Source organism: Nannobrachium achirus, assembly GCF_963921795.1.
Source record: "Nannobrachium achirus genome assembly, chromosome: 13".
NCBI lineage: Eukaryota > Metazoa > Chordata > Actinopteri > Myctophiformes > Myctophidae > Nannobrachium > Nannobrachium achirus.
The window spans coordinates 50005594-50022799 of NC_137833.1; positions in this window are offsets into that span (position 1 = coordinate 50005594).

Sequence of the window (17206 nt, forward strand, 5' to 3'; positions counted from 1 at the left end):
TTGTAGTTTCTCCACAACTCCTCCAGGATATCAATCATTTCTGATCAGATCTGACTGTGGACTCCAGACTTCAGGTGAAGATGAACTCTCTCGACCCCACCAGGGACAATGATGTTGAACAGCAGGAACCCAAAGAACATGGTATGTTGCTTGCATCACTCCTTCTGAATATATTCTATTGTAATCAGTTTCTCACATGTCCACACTCCTTCTGAATATATTCTATTGTAATTTCACCAGTAGCGTTGATGAAGATTTAGATCATGCCTGTTTCATCTAGTTTATTGTCTCACAGTTCATATATGCATTGTACATTTGCCACTTAAGACCTATATATTTTTGTTTTGCAAAGAAATAAAAATAGCTTATATAAAACCTTGCGATGTGTTTCATGAGTTGTCATGTTACGGTATTTTTTAGTTTAGCTACTTGACAAAATTGTTGGTGGTTTATGGCTTTATAATATATGTGTACATTAACTAGCATATATAACTATGTAATATTAAGCCCTCAAACTACTACTTTCCAGCTCTTAACAATCTTTCCTTTGTCTTATTTTCCAATCCAGTGTTGCATCATGAGTCTGGCTTCCCTGTCCTACCAGAGGTGAAAGAAGAAAGAAGCTTGGCTAAGCAAAAACTCCATTGCTGTGATCAGTGTGGAAAACACTTTCCTCACATCTCCCAGCTTAAAATACACCAGAGAATTCACACAGGGGAGAAACCGTATGGATGTGACCAGTGTGGACAACACTTCGCTAAAATATTCAGCCTTAAAATCCACCAGAGAATTCACACTGGGGAGAAACCCTATGGATGTGACCAGTGTGGGCAACACTTTTCTCGAATGTCCAGCCTTAAAAGACACCAAAAAATTCACACTGGAGAGAAACTTTATGGATGTGATCAGTGTGGGCAACACTTTTCTCGAATGTCCAGCCTTAAAAGCCACCAAAGAATTCACACTGGAGAAACCCCATATGAATGTGACCAGTGTGGACAACGCTTCTCTGACAATGCTAGCCATACAAGACACAAGAGAATTCACACTCGAGAAAAACCCTATGGATGTGATCAGTGTGGACAACACTTCTCTGTAATGTCCAATCTTAAAACACACCAGAGAATTCACACTGGGGAGAAACCTTATGGAGGTGACCAGTGTGGACAACACTTTTCTCAAATGTCCAGCCTTACAAGCCACCAAAGAATTCACACTGGAGAAACCCCATATGAATGTGACCAGTGTGGACAACGCTTCTCTGACAAGGCTAGCCATACGAGACACCAGAGAATTCACACTCGAGAAAAACCCTATGGATGTATTCAGTGTGGACAACGCTTCTCTGTAATGTCCAGTCTTAAAAAACACCAGAGAATTCACACTGGGGAGAAACCTTATGGATGTGACCAGTGTGGACAACACTTTTCTCAAATGTCCAACCTTAAAAGCCACCAAAAAATTCACACTGGAGAGAAACCTTATGGATGTGATCAGTGTGGGCAACACTTTTCTCACATGTCCAGCCTTAAAAAACACCAAAGAATTCACACTGGAGAGAAACCTTATGGATGTGACCATTGTGGAAAACACTTCTCTGTAATGTCCAGCCTTAAAACACACCAGAGAATTCACACTAAGGATACAACATTGTGATGTGTCTTGACAAGCTTTTAGACAATCAAATACATTTAGGAGTTCACAATGATGTACACACTTGTGGTCAGTGTGAAAAGAGTTCAAGCAGCTGAAAATGTCATGAGCGAACATATATGAAATATACAACAGATTAGTGTGAACAGTGACTATTCATAAAGGACGAGAAACATCAGTGTAGCATGATAATCACCTACATTTTATTGCAGATGGAGATACACATGTCTCTAAATTTTACCGAATTCTCAAAAGTTTTACTTTCTGTGATATTGTTTTCCCTTCAGTTTCAGTTTTATATAGAATGCAATGTTTTAATTCAATGACTAAACAAGCTATTACAACAAGCTGTTACCTATATATTTAGTCATATCCTACAATGTTTAATTGAAAATGTTTTCATTGTCCAAAATGGACTTTTCTTAGAAAATGAAACGTGATCTAAGTGGTGACACATTATTGTGTGTTTATGTATCACTTTGTTTAAATAATTGTTGGCACAGGTTTTCCAGTCACAAATAAAGGCAAACATTCAAAGTCAAGATATTTTAGATGTGTTTATTGTTTGGTGTGTGTGTGTGTGTGTGTGTGTGTGTGTGTGTGTGTGTGTGTGTGTGTGTGTGTGTGTGTGTGTGTGTGTGTGTGTGTGTGTGTGGTAATTTCATTCAATCACATCAAATGGAAATGGATGGCTATAACACACCTAAGTTAGTTTTAAAATGTACGTTAAAGGGGCCCCACCATGAATTCTTCTTTCTTGATGTTGGTCTCTCAGTGTCTCTTCCAGTCCCCCAAAAACCCATTCATTAAGCCTTGTTTTTCATTTCAGTGATTTTTCTGAATGGGGGTGTGTCTGAACTGTACTCTTTTGAAATCGGCCCATGCTTCTCGAGGGGCCCAATAGCAAATGAGCCCCTCGAGAAGGGGCAGTACTTTTTGGGAGGCTATATTCTATTGAGACTATATATATGAGGTGGAACCATGAGGTAAAGTGGTACTAAGTGGTACTACTATATATATATATATATATATACAGTTGTTCCTTCACCAAAGCAGATTCTATCTGAGGTTGTGGTTCTGAACAGATTTGGAGCAATCAGGTGTAAATTAGGTTTCTATGAGGACTCGTGGTCCGATCTATCTTAATGGCCCTGCATGAATAGCAATAGGGAGGTGAGAGACACATTCATAGGAGGCAGTTAAAAGAGGTTGTAGGCCTATTGTTCTGAAGGAATTTGGAGTAATCCTGCAAAAATCAAGTTTCTATGCGAATGACCTTGAATGTGTCTCGATGGTTTTGCTGGTGAATATATCTTAATGGTTCTGCCTGAATAACAACCTAACGGTTTTGTTTTGTAACCATGTCAATACTAAAATGATATTCCTATCCCCTTATGGACTTCATAAATAACACAAGTGGAGATGTACAATTTATTTGGCATAAACTCCCATAAAAACATTTCACTTTATGGACTCTGATATCGCAAAGGGTAATGGGAGACCACTGCACTTCACTGACTTTGAAAAGTAAAATAACAAACTGTGAAGGTCACTTGAAAAGCATGGTGGGGCCCCTTTACCGTGTTGTTGTGAACACTGAACAATCACACGGCATATATATAATCATTCTAAATATAAAAAAACAGTTGTTCCTTCACCAAAGCAGATTCTATCTGATGTTGTGGTTCTGAACAGGGTCTAATTATACGAGGTCTAATTATTTGATAAAAAACGAAATATACAAAAACTAAACTAAATATACATTTATAGATAAAGTTATTCCGTGGCAACAACTATTATCTAGTCTGCATGTCCTGCTGTGATTTCCATGTGTGATGAGTCTCTCTCATGTCCCTCTTGTTACTCAGGCAGAACCATTAAGATAGACTGACCAATCAAGTCCCTCTAGAAACATAATTTGCACATGACTGCTCCAAATTATTTCAGAAATACAGAACCAGGAAGGGTAATCTTTGGTGAAATTATATTGTGTTTATATTGTACAGAATGTTATTTTGTACAGACCAGCCATCCATCTCCATAGACCTGGTCACACTTTAGCCTGGAGCCAGCCTGTTCGCTCCGTTCCACATTTTGTATTGTCTCTAGAGACAATACAAAATGTGGAACGGAGCGAACAGGCTGGCTCCAGGCTAGTCACACTTTGCATTTCAATGCATCCTAGATGTCGATGGGCCACCAAGTGTTCACCATTTGCATCCTGGGTGATCAAAAGTGGTTTCTCATAATACAGGTGTAAATGTTCTAAAAGAGGACAATCAACTAGCCTCTAATAGGGAGAAAGAGTCTGATCTACCTAATCCTTTTGTTTTGTAACCATGTCAATACTAAAATGATATTCCTAACCCCTTATGGACTTCACAAATAGCACAAGTGAAGATGTACAATTTATTTGGCACTCTGCATGAATCGCAATAGGGAGGTGAGAGACACATTCATAGGAGGCAGTTAAAAGAGGTTGTAGGCCTATTGTTCTGAAGGAATTTGGAGTAATCCTGCAAAAATCAAGTTTCTATGGGAATGACCTTGAATGTGTCTCGATGGTTTTGCTGGTGAATATATCTTAATGGTTCTGCCTGAATAACAACCTAACGGTTTTGTTTTGTAACCATGTCAATACTAAAATGATATTCCTATCCCCTTATGGACTTCATAAATAACACAAGTGGAGATGTACAATTTATTTGGCATAAACTCCCATAAAAACATTTCACTTTATGGACTCTGATATCGCAAAGGGTAATGGGAGACCACTGCACTTCACTGACTTTGAAAAGTAAAATAACAAACTGTGAAGGTCACTTGAAAAGCATGGTGGGGCCCCTTTACCGTGTTGTTGTGAACACTGAACAATCACACAGCATATATATAATCATTATAAATATAAAAAAACAGTTGTTCCTTCACCAAAGCAGATTCTATCTGATGTTGTGGTTCTGAACAGATTTGGAGCAATCAGGTGTAAATTAGGTTTCTATGAGGACTCGGTGGTCCGATCTGTCTTAATGGCTCTGCATGAATAGCAATAGGGAGGTGAGAGACACATTCATAGGAGGACGTTAAAAGAGGTTGTAGGCCTATTGTTCTGAAGGAATTTGGAATAATCCTGCACAAATTAAGTTTCTATGGGAATGACCTTGAATGTGTCTCGATAGTTTTGCTTGAATCACAAAGACAGGTGAGACATACACATATGTTATATGCATTGTTTAAACCATTTCACTATGGGAAAGCTAGTCATTTAGGTAACCTCAGATGTCAAGAGATCACCATGAAAGTTAAACCATGTGAAATATAGGAATTTTAGTGTAAACCAGACCACTGTCTTTTTACTAAAGTGAAATAAATGTAAATATTTAATTTACATAGCAAATTAATTATGTAGCTCACGTCACTCTTTACGACTTGAGCTACAAGGTCTAATTATTTGATAAAAAACGAAATATACAAAAACTAAACTAAATATACATTTATAGATAAAGTTATTCCGTGGCAACAACTATTATCTAGTCTGCATGTCCTGCTGTGATTTCCATGTGTGACGAGTCTCTCTCGTGTCCCTCTTGTTACTCAGGCAGAACCATTAAGATAGACTGACCAATCAAGTCCCTCTAGAAACATAATTTGTACATGACTGCTCCAAATTCTTTCAGAAATACAGAACCAGGAAGGGTAATCTTTGGTGAAATTATATTGTGTTTATATTGTACAGAATGTTATTTTGTACAGACCAGCCATCCATCTCCATAGACCTGGTCACACTTTAGCCTGGAGCCAGCCTGGAGCCAGCCTGTTCGCTCCGTTCCACATTTTGTATTGTCTCAATACAAAATGTGGAACGGAGCGAACAGGCTGGCTCCAGGCTAGTCACACTTTGCATTTCAATGCACCCTAGATGTCTATGGGCCACCAAGTGTTCACCATTTGCATCCTGGGTGATCAAAAGTGGTTTCTCATAATACAGGTGTAAATGTTCTAAAAGAGGACAATCAACTAGCCTCTAATAGGGAGAAAGAGTCTGATCTACCTAATCCTTTTGTTTTGTAACCATGTCAATACTAAAATGATATTCCTAACCCCTTATGGACTTCACAAATAGCACAAGTGAAGATGTACAATTTATTTGGCACTCTGCATGAATAGCAATAGGGAGGTGATAGAGACACATTCATAGGAGGACGTTAAAAGAGGTTGTTTTTGTTCTGAAGGAATTTGAAGTAATCCTGCACATATTAAGTTTCTATGGGAATGACCTTGAATGTGTCTCGATGGTTTTGCTTGAATAACAAAGACAGGTGAGACACACATATGTTATGCATTGTTTACTTTAAACCACTTCACTATGGGAAAGATAGTCATTTAGGTAACCTAAGTTGTCAAGAGATCACCATGAAAGTTAAACCATGTGAAATATAAGCATTTTAGTGTAAACCAGACCAATGTCTTTGTACTAAAGTGAAATAAATGTAAATATTTAATTTACATAGCAACTTAATTCAAACCATGTGCAGGGAATATTATACACGTTAAGGACAAATGTGTGTTCGCGAAGATTTCAGGCAGTAATTTAACATGTATTTTTAGCACATGACTGTAGCTCACGTCGCTCTGTAGGCCATTTCACTTTATGGACTCTGATATCGCAAAGGGTAATGGGAGACCACTGCACATCCCTGACTTTGGAAAGTAAAATAAAATAAAAAGTTTAAATGTGTTCAATCGTGTTCTAATCATGGACCTGCATGTTTCTATCTACAGTAGCCTACATGCCCCCATACCTTCTTTCCTCCTCTTAACAATATCAAGTCAGTCCACCTGAAAGTTTCCCCAAAGAACATTAAGGACGGTGGAACAAAATAAATTAGGAATATTGAGACTTGTTTATTTCTATCTGCAGCAATAATGTTCCACAAAAACAATACAGTTTAGCAACAGGGTAATAATAAAAGATAATGGTAAGGTCACAAGTAATGACGCAGAAAGAATATAGATGCAATATGCAGAACATACAAATAATGTTCTAATAATGTCTCTGTAAACTGTCAACTCTTATAATATGAAATACTGGTACGGGTTGCAATGACTCAACAAATCAACATTAATTCATTCCCATGCTATTGCTCTAGAACAGTGCTATTTAACCTCCATAGTCATACCAATAAATATATATTTGTTCTACTTTCAGTGTGGACAAATAATTTCTGATGTCCTTTTTCAGTTTATCTCCAAAACCACAAGGAAACATTTTTTTTGTCTTGTTTTATACAATTAGTTTTTGCCATTCTGTTTGTTCCAAAGAAAGAAACTTCATAATTTCATCATTAATCATTCCATGACAATCTTTTTGTTCAATGAAGTTTGGCCTTATAGATGGAAATGTGTTTGTTTTCTGTGTGTTTCCTTCATTTTTAGACTACTCATGTACTGTTACAAAATCATTGTCTAAACTTCCAAAATGGGACTTTTTGTCTTTTTTGCCTTATTGTATTTGAATCAGTTTATTTTATCTTTTTGTTCTTGTTCAGCACTTTGGTTTGATTTTGCTCATTGAAAATCTGCAATATAAATAAAGCTTGATTTGACCCTGCAAGAAGTAACAGGACCATCTGAAGCAAGCACATAGGTAATAATCTCAGTGGTCGAAAAAGTATTCATGTTTTTACTTGAGTAAAAGTATCTATACTGCATATTGAAATACTCTGTTAAGTAAATGTACAAAATATAACATTTACTGTATACAATTTTCAGGCCTAGGTAGGGCTAAAGTGGTTTATGTATGTATTATGATTTAAATATCTGCAAAGAAACTAGTAACTAAAGTTGTAGTGGAGTAAAAGTAGGCCTACAATATTAGGATCCGAGATGAGTAGAAGTAAATGTATTGGAAATCAGTGAGACTGATAATGTGGTTAATGAAAAGGTTAGTAGAACAACGCCCAGGGATGAAGATTCAGAGCTTGTGATACAGAGGGATTAGGAGGCTTTTGCCCACATGACAGAGGTTTAGTGCATATAAAGAAACGTTTTTAAGGTCTGATATGCAGTTCAACACAAATATTACACTATTCAGAACATGTCTTTGAAATTGCACATCTGTATTGTCTCAATAGCACTGCTATAACACAAGTCACAAGTAAATGCAATTACGTTATTCAACACAAATATTACACTATTCAGAACATGTCTTTGACAAAGACAGAAACAACGGTGACTGGAAGGATTTGGAGCAATCATGTTCAAATTAGGTTTCTAAAGGGCAGTTGTTGCCACACTGCAGGAATAGCTTTGTAGGCTTCTACTATCAAGGTGTTCAAGGAGTCAAACTATGCTCGATTGTATTTTAAGGTCAGACGTCATTTTAAGTAAAAGTAGGTGGGAATGTGTACATTGCAAATTGGAGAGTGACTGATACATACAATCCTGTGTGATGAAGATGAACTCTTAATGACACACTGCAATAACTTTAACAGTATGGTTACCTCCCGCAGTGTGATCTGTTTTGTTTCATAAGAACAAATGATAATGTTTCATTGATGAAACATACAATTCATAAGTCTTAAGCTTTCAATGGCATTAAAAAGCCTGGAATCAACTATCAAAAAATTAAAACAGCTGTGGCAGAGAGAGAGAGAGAGATAAATAGATATTTTCAGTGTGGATACCAACTTTGTACAATCAGAAAGAGACATACAGGATACATGATAAATAAGCATAATTGGAACCATGATAATCACTATCATGGTTTCTGTGAGCAGACAAATTTGGAACTGTAAGACCATACGATTGAACCTGATAAATTGGCAATTTCTTAAAAGACTGTTAGACACATTGTTTTAAAATAGTTTTTAATTATTTTTTGCAACAAGATGTGCAAGCACATATTTTAAACACAGTAGACTATAATGAGTTGGGTTGTTCCTTCACCACAGCTGCTTCTACCCATTGTTCTGAAAGTATTTGGACCAATCATATGCTAATTGGCTTTGTATTGGGGACTTGATTGCCAACATGGAGCACATGTATGCCAGGCTGTGATTGGTGGAGAGGTGGTTATTGTTCTCCTCTTTGGCCAATCATTCAGAGCAGTCTCGGGCTAGTCTAGTATAAGAAGAGCTTGTAGTTGTAGTTTCTTCACAACTCCTCCAGGATATCAATCATTTCTGATCAGATCTGACTGTGTGTACTCCAGACTTCAGGTGAAGATGAACTCTCTCGACCCCACCAGGGACAATGATGTTGAACAGCAGGAACCCAAAGAACATGGTATGTTGCTTGCATCACTCCTTCTGAATATATTATATTGTAATTTCACCATTAGCGTTGCTGAAGATTTAGATCATGCCTGTTTTATCTAGTTTATTGTCTGACAGTTCATATATGCATTGTACATTTGACCTATATATTTAGTAAAATAGCTTATATAAAACCTTGCGATGTGTTTCATGAGTTGTCATGTTACGGTAATTTTTAGTTTAGCTACTTGACAAAATTGTTGGTGGTTTATGTCTTTATAAAATATATGTACATTAACTATAGCCTACATAACTATGTAATATTAAGCCCTCAAACTACTACTTTCCAGCTCTTAACACTCTTTCCTTTGTCTTATTTTCCAGTGTTACATCATGAGTCTGGCTTCCCTGTCCTACCAGAGGTGAAAGAAGAAAGAAGCTTGGCTAAGCAAAAACTCCACTGCTGTGATCAGTGTGGAAAACACTTTCCTCACATCTCCAAGCTTAAAATACACCAGAGAATTCACACAGGGGAGAAACCGTATGGATGTGACCAGTGTGGACAACACTTCTCTGTAATGTCCAGCCTTAAAACACACCAGAGAATTCACACCAGAGAGAAACCTTATGGATGTGATCAGTGTGGACAACACTTCGCTAAAATGTTCAGCCTTAAAATCCACCAGAGAATTCACACTGGGGAGAAACCCTATGGATGTGACCAGTGTGGACAACACTTTTCTCAAATGTCCAGCCTTAAAAGACACCAAAAAATTCACACTGGAGAGAAACTTTATGGATGTGATCAGTGTGGGCAACACTTTTCTCGAATGTCCAGCCTTAAAAGCCACCAAAGAATTCACACTGGAGAAACCCCATATGAATGTGACCAGTGTGGACAACGCTTCTCTGACAAGGCTAGCCATACGAGACACCAGAGAATTCACACTCGAGAAAAACCCTATGGATGTGTTCAGTGTGGACAACGCTTCTCTGTAATGTCCAGTCTTAAAACACACCAGAGAATTCACACTGGGGAGAAACCTTATGGATGTGACCAGTGTGGACAACACTTTTCTCAAATGTCCAGGCTTAAAAGCCACCAAAGAATTCACACTGGGGAGAAACCTTATGGATGTGACCAGTGTGGACAACACTTCTCTGAAATGACCACCCTTAAAAGCCACCAGAGAATTCACACCGGAGAGAAACCTTATGGATGTGAAAAGTGTGGGCAACACTTTTCTTGCATGTCCAGCCTCAAAAGACACCAGAGAATTCACACTGGGGAGAAACCCTATGGATGTGACCATTGTGGACAACACTTCTATACAATGTCCAACCTTAAAAGCCACCAGATAATTCACACCAGAGAGAAACCTTATGGATGTGAAAAGTGTGGTCAACACTTTTCTTTTATGTCCAGCCTTAAAAGACACCAGAGAATTCACACTAAGGATACAACATTGTGATGTGTCTTGACAAGCTTTTAGACAATCAATACATTTAGGAGTTCACAAAGATGTACACACTTGTGGTCAGTGTGAAGAGTTCAAGCAGCTGAAAATGTCATGATTAGTGTGAACAGTATGACTATTCATAAAGGACGAGAAACATCAGTGTTGGATTATAATCACCTACATGTTATTGCAGATGAAGATACACATTCTCAATATTCCACAGAATTCTCGTTCTGTTTTACTTTCTGTGATATTGTTTTCCCTTTGTATCAGAAGTTTTATATAGAATGCAATGTTGTTATTCAATGACTAAACAAGCTACCTATATATTTAGTCATATCCTACAATGTATATTGAAAATGTTTTCCTTGTCTAAAAAGGACTTCTTAGCATAATAGAAAATAGAAACGTGATCTATGTGGTGACACATTATTGTGTGTTATTGTATCACTTTGTGTAAATAATTGTTGGCACAGGTTTTCCAGTCACAAATAAAGACAAACATTCAAAGTCAAGAGATTTTAGATGTGTTTATTGTAGTGTGTGTGTGTGTGTGTGTGTGTGTGTGTGTGTGTGTGTGTGTGTGTGTGTGTGTGTGTGTGTGTGTGTGTGTGTGTGTGTGGTAATTACATTCAAACACATCAAATGGAAAAGGATGGCTATAACACACCTAAGTTAGTTTTAAAATGTACATTAAAGGGGCCCCGCCATGAATTCTTCTTTCTTGTTTTTGGTCTGCCCAGTGTCTCTTCCAGCCCCCCCAAAAAAACAATTCATTAACTCTAAGCCTTGCCTTTCATTTCAGTGATTTTTCTGAATGGGAGCGTGTCTGAACGGTACACTTTTGAAATTGGCCCCATGCTATGTCACATTGGGCTCATTTGCTATTGGGCCCCTCAAGACTTTTTGGGAGGCTATATTCTATTGAGACTATATATATGAGGTGGAAGCATGAGGTAATAAAGTGGTACTAAAATTGTAACAGAGAAGATTACGATTGACTCTACATGGTTCTCATCGTGGTTCACTAATATTCCCTGTAACATTCCAATTTTAGCCCAAAGACAGTTCCCTGTTGCCAACAAAGAGCATTTTGGTATTGCATCTGAAACAGCTTGGAGTTAGAGACAGACAGAACATATCTGAGTGGGGTATATGGACCAATATTTATATAAAATATATATTTTGAAAAGCATAGTGGGCCCCTTTACCGTGTTGTTGTGAACAATCACACGGCATACATATAATCATTATATAAAAAACAAAGCAGATTCTATCTGATGTTGTGGTTCTGAACAGATTTGGAGCAATCGGGTGTAAATTAGGTTTCTATGAGGACTCGGTGGTCCGATCTGTCTTAATGGCTCTGCATGAATAGCAATAGGGAGGTGATAGAGACACATTCATAGGAGGACGTTAAAAGAGGTTGTAGGCCTATTGTTCTGAAGGAATTTGAAGTAATCCTGCACAAATTAAGTTTCTATGGGAATGACCTTGAATGTGTCTCGATGGTTTTGCTTGAATAACAAAGACAGGTGAGACACACACATATGTTATGCATTGTTTACCTTAAACCATTTCACTATGGGAAAGATAGTCATTTAGGTAACCTAAGTTGTCAAGAGATCACCATGAAAGTTAAACCATGTGAAATATAAGCATTTTAGTGTAAACCAGACCAATGTCTTTGTACTAAAGTGAAATAAATGTAAATATTTAATTTACATAGCAACTTATTCAAACCATGTGCAGGGAATATTATACACGTTAAGGACAAATGTGTGTTCGCGAAGATTTCAGGCAGTAATTTAACATGTATTTTTAGCACATGACTGTAGCTCACGTCGCTCTGTAGGCCATTTCACTTTATGGACTCTGATATCGCAAAGGGTAATGGGAGACCACTGCACATCCCTGACTTTGGAAAGTAAAATAAAATAAAAAGTTTAAATGTGTTCAATCGTGTTCTAATCATGGACCTGCATGTTTCTATCTACAGTAGCCTACATGCCCCCATACCTTCTTTCCTCCTCTTAACAATATCAAGTCAGTCCACCTGAAAGTTTCCCCAAAGAACATTAAGGACGGTGGAACAAAATAAATTAGGAATATTGAGACTTGTTTATTTCTATCTGCAGCAATAATGTTCCACAAAAACAATACAGTTTAGCAACAGGGTAATAATAAAAGATAATGGTAAGGTCACAAGTAATGACGCAGAAAGAATATAGATGCAATATGCAGAACATACAAATAATGTTCTAATAATGTCTCTGTAAACTGTCAACTCTTATAATATGAAATACTGGTACGGGTTGCAATGACTCAACAAATCAACATTAATTCATTCCCATGCTATTGCTCTAGAACAGTGCTATTTAACCTCCATAGTCATACCAATAAATATATATTTGTTCTACTTTCAGTGTGGACAAATAATTTCTGATGTCCTTTTTCAGTTTATCTCCAAAACCACAAGGAAACATTTTTTTTGTCTTGTTTTATACAATTAGTTTTTGCCATTCTGTTTGTTCCAAAGAAAGAAACTTCATAATTTCATCATTAATCATTCCATGACAATCTTTTTGTTCAATGAAGTTTGGCCTTATAGATGGAAATGTGTTTGTTTTCTGTGTGTTTCCTTCATTTTTAGACTACTCATGTACTGTTACAAAATCATTGTCTAAACTTCCAAAATGGGACTTTTTGTCTTTTTTGCCTTATTGTATTTGAATCAGTTTATTTTATCTTTTTGTTCTTGTTCAGCACTTTGGTTTGATTTTGCTCATTGAAAATCTGCAATATAAATAAAGCTTGATTTGACCCTGCAAGAAGTAACAGGACCATCTGAAGCAAGCACATAGGTAATAATCTCAGTGGTCGAAAAAGTATTCATGTTTTTACTTGAGTAAAAGTATCTATACTGCATATTGAAATACTCTGTTAAGTAAATGTACAAAATATAACATTTACTGTATACAATTTTCAGGCCTAGGTAGGGCTAAAGTGGTTTATGTATGTATTATGATTTAAATATCTGCAAAGAAACTAGTAACTAAAGTTGTAGTGGAGTAAAAGTAGGCCTACAATATTAGGATCCGAGATGAGTAGAAGTAAATGTATTGGAAATCAGTGAGACTGATAATGTGGTTAATGAAAAGGTTAGTAGAACAACGCCCAGGGATGAAGATTCAGAGCTTGTGATACAGAGGGATTAGGAGGCTTTTGCCCACATGACAGAGGTTTAGTGCATATAAAGAAACGTTTTTAAGGTCTGATATGCAGTTCAACACAAATATTACACTATTCAGAACATGTCTTTGAAATTGCACATCTGTATTGTCTCAATAGCACTGCTATAACACAAGTCACAAGTAAATGCAATTACGTTATTCAACACAAATATTACACTATTCAGAACATGTCTTTGACAAAGACAGAAACAACGGTGACTGGAAGGATTTGGAGCAATCATGTTCAAATTAGGTTTCTAAAGGGCAGTTGTTGCCACACTGCAGGAATAGCTTTGTAGGCTTCTACTATCAAGGTGTTCAAGGAGTCAAACTATGCTCGATTGTATTTTAAGGTCAGACGTCATTTTAAGTAAAAGTAGGTGGGAATGTGTACATTGCAAATTGGAGAGTGACTGATACATACAATCCTGTGTGATGAAGATGAACTCTTAATGACACACTGCAATAACTTTAACAGTATGGTTACCTCCCGCAGTGTGATCTGTTTTGTTTCATAAGAACAAATGATAATGTTTCATTGATGAAACATACAATTCATAAGTCTTAAGCTTTCAATGGCATTAAAAAGCCTGGAATCAACTATCAAAAAATTAAAACAGCTGTGGCAGAGAGAGAGAGAGAGATAAATAGATATTTTCAGTGTGGATACCAACTTTGTACAATCAGAAAGAGACATACAGGATACATGATAAATAAGCATAATTGGAACCATGATAATCACTATCATGGTTTCTGTGAGCAGACAAATTTGGAACTGTAAGACCATACGATTGAACCTGATAAATTGGCAATTTCTTAAAAGACTGTTAGACACATTGTTTTAAAATAGTTTTTAATTATTTTTGTGCAACAAGATGTGCAAGCACATATTTTAAACACAGTAGACTATAATGAGTTGGGTTGTTCCTTCACCACAGCTGCTTCTACCCATTGTTCTGAAAGTATTTGGACCAATCATATGCTAATTGGCTTTGTATTGGGGACTTGATTGCCAACATGGAGCACATGTATGCCAGGCTGTGATTGGTGGAGAGGTGGTTATTGTTCTCCTCTTTGGCCAATCATTCAGAGCAGTCTCGGGCTAGTCTAGTATAAGAAGAGCTTGTAGTTGTAGTTTCTTCACAACTCCTCCAGGATATCAATCATTTCTGATCAGATCTGACTGTGTGTACTCCAGACTTCAGGTGAAGATGAACTCTCTCGACCCCACCAGGGACAATGATGTTGAACAGCAGGAACCCAAAGAACATGGTATGTTGCTTGCATCACTCCTTCTGAATATATTCTATTGTAATTTCACCATTAGCGTTGCTGAAGATTTAGATCATGCCTGTTTTATCTAGTTTATTGTCTGACAGTTCATATATGCATTGTACATTTGACCTATATATTTAGTAAAATAGCTTATATAAAACCTTGCGATGTGTTTCATGAGTTGTCATGTTACGGTAATTTTTAGTTTAGCTACTTGACAAAATTGTTGGTGGTTTATGTCTTTATAAAATATATGTACATTAACTATAGCCTACATAACTATGTAATATTAAGCCCTCAAACTACTACTTTCCAGCTCTTAACCCTTAAGTTCTGTTCAGATTCACTACACCTTCGTTCTGTTCGGGTCATTTTGACCCGGGGGATATTTGGTTTAAAAAAAACAACACTAATATAAATTTTAACTTAACAAATCATCATGATACATTGACTTTGACTCAATACCAAACAATTCATATGATATATATGGTAAATGTTTGCATTTCTGCTTTGCTATATCACATTAAACACTGAAAGAGCTAGGCGTTTTTTACTGATTTAGCTAAAATTCATGTAAAAAAAAACTACTTTATTTAATACTGGGCAATATTGCTCATGCTTATAGGAAAAAATTAAAATCAGAATGGGGCTTCGGAAGGGGGGTGTTAGACGTGGGGGTGACTGTGTGTCTGTGTTTTGGATTAATACTGTGTATATCTGTGCTTCCGGGTCAAAATGACCCGAACAGCACTTAAGGTTCAAAAAATATGAGGGGGGTGTAGCATGGGTGTAGTGCAAAAATATTTTTTTTACATGTTCATCTCAGAAGAATCTTTAAGGCCAGTGAGTTTCAGGTGGAAACAAAATAAACTTCTACCTTTTTTTTCCAAATGAAAATGTAAACCGGGTCAAAATGACCCGAACAGAACTTAAGGGTTAACACTCTTTCCTTTGTCTTATTTTCCAGTGTTACATCATGAGTCTGGCTTCCCTGTCCTACCAGAGGTGAAAGAAGAAAGAAGCTTGGCTAAGCAAAAACTCCACTGCTGTGATCAGTGTGGAAAACACTTTCCTCACATCTCCAAGCTTAAAATACACCAGAGAATTCACACAGGGGAGAAACCGTATGGATGTGACCAGTGTGGACAACACTTCTCTGTAATGTCCAGCCTTAAAACACACCAGAGAATTCACACCAGAGAGAAACCTTATGGATGTGATCAGTGTGGACAACACTTCGCTAAAATGTTCAGCCTTAAAATCCACCAGAGAATTCACACTGGGGAGAAACCCTATGGATGTGACCAGTGTGGACAACACTTTTCTCAAATGTCCAGCCTTAAAAGACACCAAAAAATTCACACTGGAGAGAAACTTTATGGATGTGATCAGTGTGGGCAACACTTTTCTCGAATGTCCAGCCTTAAAAGCCACCAAAGAATTCACACTGGAGAAACCCCATATGAATGTGACCAGTGTGGACAACGCTTCTCTGACAAGGCTAGCCATACGAGACACCAGAGAATTCACACTCGAGAAAAACCCTATGGATGTGTTCAGTGTGGACAACGCTTCTCTGTAATGTCCAGTCTTAAAACACACCAGAGAATTCACACTGGGGAGAAACCTTATGGATGTGACCAGTGTGGACAACACTTTTCTCAAATGTCCAGGCTTAAAAGCCACCAAAGAATTCACACTGGGGAGAAACCTTATGGATGTGACCAGTGTGGACAACACTTCTCTGAAATGACCACCCTTAAAAGCCACCAGAGAATTCACACCGGAGAGAAACCTTATGGATGTGAAAAGTGTGGGCAACACTTTTCTTGCATGTCCAGCCTCAAAAGACACCAGAGAATTCACACTGGGGAGAAACCCTATGGATGTGACCATTGTGGACAACACTTCTATACAATGTCCAACCTTAAAAGCCACCAGATAATTCACACCAGAGAGAAACCTTATGGATGTGAAAAGTGTGGTCAACACTTTTCTTTTATGTCCAGCCTTAAAAGACACCAGAGAATTCACACTAAGGATACAACATTGTGATGTGTCTTGACAAGCTTTTAGACAATCAATACATTTAGGAGTTCACAAAGATGTACACACTTGTGGTCAGTGTGAAGAGTTCAAGCAGCTGAAAATGTCATGATTAGTGTGAACAGTATGACTATTCATAAAGGACGAGAAACATCAGTGTTGGATTATAATCACCTACATGTTATTGCAGATGAAGATACACATTCTCAATATTCCACAGAATTCTCGTTCTGTTTTACTTTCTGTGATATTGTTTTCCCTTTGTATCAGAAGTTTTATATAGAAT